The following is a 4,765-nucleotide window of genomic DNA, read 5'->3' on the forward strand; positions in this document are numbered from 1 at the left end:
CTTGCAGCTCCTCCTGGATGTCCAGGTGTCGACTGTGGCCAGGGGTGCCTTTGCCCAGCTTCGGCTGGTGCGCCAGCTGTGGCCGTACGTGTTTCGGGCGGATCTGGCCATGGTGGTCCATGCCATAGTGACATCAAGATTAGATTGTTGTAACATGCTCTACGTGGGGCTGCCCCTGAAGACGGTCCAGAAGCTACAACTAGTGCAGAATGCAGCAGCTCAGGTAGTTGCTGGGAGTCGGTGGTTTGTCTCTGTCACGCCGCTACTCCGGCAGCTGCACTGGCTGCCCATTCGTTTCTGGGCTGAATTCAAGGTGCTGGTTATGACCTTTAAAGCCCTGAACGGCTTTGGACCAGAGTATTTGAGAGACCGCCTTCTTCCGTATAATCCAGTCCGTTCTCTAAGGTCATCAGAAGGGGCTCTGTTGGTTGTGCCATCATTGAGAGTGGTGAAGGGAATGGCAGCCAGAAACAGGGACTTTTCGGTGGTGGCACCTGCACTATGGAATTCCCTCCCCTTTGAATTGAGAGCAGCTTCCTCATTATTAACATTCCAGCGGGGCCTGAAGACTTTTTTATTTAGGAAAGCCTTCGAGGCACTATAAGGGCTGTTTTTATAAATTTATGAATTATGTCTTTTACTGCGTGCTTTTAATCTGCTGCTATGTATTTTGTTTTAATCGTTTTTAAGTGTTTTGTACTTTTAATGTATTTTAACTCGTTTGTTAGCCGCCGTGGGTACCCTTCAGGGAGAAAGGTGGAATACAAATCTAATAAATAAATAAATAATGGGGCTTACTTCTGAGTAGACATGCACAGGAGCAGGCTGCAAGGCTGCAATGCCAACTACACTTTCCTGGCAGTAAGCCTCATCCACTGTAATGGGGCTTACTTCTGAGTAGACACGTATAGGAGCAGGCTCCAAAGCTGCATTCCTAGCCACACTTTCCTGGGAGCAAGCCCCATTGACTATAATGGGACTGACTCCTGAGTAGACATGCATAGGATTGGACTGTTAAACTAGGAGCAACCCCCCCCCCTTTTGACTAGGGCTGCAATCCTACCCTCACATTCCTGGGAGCAAGCCCCATTGACTCTAATGGGACTCCCTTCTGAGTAGACATGCATAGGCTCGGGCTCTGAGACTGCAATCCCAGCCACGCTTTCCTGGGAGCAAGCCCCAATGACTTTAATGAGACTTACTTCAGGACCAGCACCACGTGCAAGGCTGGTGCCTCAAAGCCGCAGCAGCAGCTTTGTCTCGATATGATGCACCTTCATGCTGCTTGCCAGCCACCCGCCTTACCCCAGACAGGGGAGGGAGGAAGCACTCCCATTGGGCTGCTGGGGGTGATGTGAGAAACGTCCCCTCACAGAGCCTCTCAGCCTTGCTCCTGGGGGCGGGGGGCTGGCTAGATGGGGTGCCTTGGGAGCCCGCCTGGGTCTTTGGCGTCAGCACCCCTCCATCTCCCTCTTCCCCCTGCTGTCCGTTCCTTCCCCCCCCTTGGTCTGGCCCCCACCAGACCTGCTGGTGCCTCCCAGGGGCTGCAAGCAGAGTCTTGCGCCTGGCAACTGGGGTGACGGCATGAGTGCCCACAGAGAAGGTTCTGCGTGCCCTCTGTGGCACGCATGCCATAGGTTAGCCACCACTGTGGCTGATATAGTGGTGACTGCAGCCATGGCAGCATTTTTTTTCTGCAACCATTGGATCTGCAGGCAGCCATCCAGAAAAGCTTTTTTTGAGTGGTTCGTGATCTGCTCCATTCAGTTTTCTCAGTGAGTAACTGGAGTACTTGACTGCCCACTGTGATGAGTTTACAAGGCACTTTGCAGATAAAACTGCTCATGTTAGCTGTGACTTGGACTCTGGTTTAACAGTTCCTGAAGTTGTCCCTATACCATCTATCAATTCCACCATCATGGATTCTTTTCACCTGATACGGTCTGAGGATGTGGACAGAGCCATCTGCAGCTTGAGAATCTCTTTGTGCCTTCTTGACTCTTGCCCACCTTGGATAATACGATCTACTAGGGTTGGTCTGGCCGGTTGGCTGGAATTCATCTTTGCAGGAGGGAGTGATGCCTAGCATCAAGACCACTCCTGAGAAAAACCATCTCCGGATTCCACCAATTGAAACAATTATTGACCGGTTTCCAGATCTTGAGTAAGGTGATTGAGTTGGGTGGTGGCATTTCAGCTCCAGGGGATCCTAGATGAGCCTAATTACACAGGCCTACAAAGTTGAGGGTCAGAAAAGCTTTTTCCAAACTTTATAGTGGTTTGATATGAATTTGGGATGCTGATTCCAAAAATGGCATCCATTTTGCCCTATCACGACTAGTTTTGGAGACACAGCATAGCCTCTTTAGTGAATGGTTCAGGCAGCTTCCTCCTGAGGTGAGCCACTCAGGTGAGCCTTCTCTGCAGTGGCACTCTAGAATTCCCTACCAGGGGAATTAAAAACTACCCTCTCTCATGGTTTTTTAGCAAGGGCTCAAAATGTTTTTGTTATGTCTGGCGTTTGGGTGATGGGTTGATGTCCACCCTCTGTAATAATGCCTTGATTTAAATAGCTGCCCCCTATGGTTTTATTGTTCTTATTAATCATTTTGTTGCTTTTCATATTTTATATTTTAGCATGAAGTTTGTAAGCAGCCCTGGGCATTGGCTTTGGCATAGGAAAGACAAGATTTAAATCTTTTATATAAATAAATATCATGCAGATAGGATTGGGCCATAAGAGAATATTAGATTGTTATATATTTATATTCAGTGTGGTCTGAAAGGATAATATATTGGCTAGGAGAGGAAAGATACAAGCTTGTGCACGTGTGGAGGGAGAGAGAGGGGGGGAATTCTCTCTCAGGAGAGAGACCTGAAGATGAATAGGAGACATTATGCCTTGTATGGTACTAATCACAATTGTTAGCATGTAGTGAATTTTTTTTTCTGGTTTGGTTATAGAAAATACTTCTTTTTTCTTCATAACTAATATTTCTACTGACGTTCCTTTGTGTAAACTCTGTTACCATTACTAACACATTTCAGAAGTCTAGGACAGTTTTCTAGTGGGTGTTACTTTCTGAAGAAAAAGATACAGCTGACAAACATTCCTGGGTGTGGGTGGTTCATGTCAGAAAGCAACATTTTTTACAAAACAAATCTTAATGCTAGTGGAGTCACTTACAATTTGACTCTGCCAATGACACACTGAAGCAGGATAAAAAGAAGCTTCCATCTGCTGCCCTAAAGTTCCCCACAAAGATGTATGACATCATAATGGAAAACCAGCCTGTCACATGGAGATCTTAATAACTGCTGTGGAATAAAAATTCCACAGTCAGGATTATAACAAACTTTCTAAGAATCTAGGAAGTTCCACTCTCATCCAAAATGTGGCTATTTGAGACATATACTGTCAAGTAATGTATAAGCATGAAAAAGTGTTGTTATGGTCTGGAACAGTAATCACAACACAACATGTTCTGCATGAGATCAAAAAACCAGACATATGTATAAGCCCAATTTTATGTGCTCTTACTCAGAACATGGAAAACTTCTTTTGTAACAAGAGAATGGCAGGCTGGTCAAAAAAGAGTGTCTGAAAGTGAAAGGAAAGTCCGATGCTGTAAAGAACAATGCTGCATCGGAACCTGGAACGTGAATTTGGGCACACTCCGGAAGTTAGTGGTAGACAGAGGGGCCTGGCGTGCTGTGGTCCATGGGGTCATGAAGAGTCAGACATCACACTGAACAACAATCACTTGCTGACGGAGCCCAATCCTGAGCTCTTTAGCACTGCCAGTATGAGTGTACCGCTAGTGCTGGGTGTCACAAACATCAGCACAAAAGTCCCCTTCTCCTGAGGAAACCTCTGGCAGCTGCTGCAGGATGTAGTGGTAAGCCACTTTGGCCCCACTGCACCTGGCAGCAGCACCGCCTTTAGAATTGGGCTGCCTGAGAGCTACCTGTCCCAAAGAATTCCTTCCTATAAGATCAAGAGTGCCAATGCTGCTGCTAACAAATTCTGGAAGAAGGGAAGCATCACAGGCAGTGGCAGATCAGGAGAGAGCTCTTGGGGTACTGGTGGACAGCTTGATGAAAGTGTTAACCGAATGTGGGGTGGCAGTGGAGAAGACTAATTCCATGCTTGGGATCATTAGAAAAGATGTTGAGGTAGAAAGGGAATTGAGAATATTATAATGCCACACCTGGAGTATTGCGTACAGTTCTGGTCGCCACATCTCTAAAAGGACATAGTGGAAATGGAAAAGATGCAGAAGACAGCAACCAAAATGTTATTGGGCTGGGGCACCTCCCTTATGAGGAAAGGCTACAGCGTTTGGGGATCTTCAGCTAGAAAAAGGCACCTGAGGCGGGACATGACTGAGACATACAAAATTATGCAGGGGATGGATAGAGTGGGTAGAGAGGCGCTCTTTCCCCTCTCACACAACACCAGAATTAGTGAACATCCACTAAAATTAAGTGTTGGGAGAGTTAGGACAGACAATAGAAAGTCTTTCTTTACCCAGGTGTAATTAGTCTGTGGAACTCCTTGCCACATGAAGTGGTGATAGCATCTTGCCTAGATGCCTTTAAGAGGGGATAGGACAAGTTCCTGGTGGAAAAGGGTTACATCATGGTAGGTATGTGCAAGCTCCTGGTTTTAGAGGTAGGTTACCTCAGATTGCCAGACACAGGGGAGGGTACCAGGATCCCCTCCTGTGTCTTATTGTCTTGTGTACTCCCTGAAGCATTTGGT

Source organism: Tiliqua scincoides, chromosome 2 (genome assembly GCF_035046505.1).
Source record: "Tiliqua scincoides isolate rTilSci1 chromosome 2, rTilSci1.hap2, whole genome shotgun sequence".
Taxonomy (NCBI): domain Eukaryota; kingdom Metazoa; phylum Chordata; class Lepidosauria; order Squamata; family Scincidae; genus Tiliqua; species Tiliqua scincoides.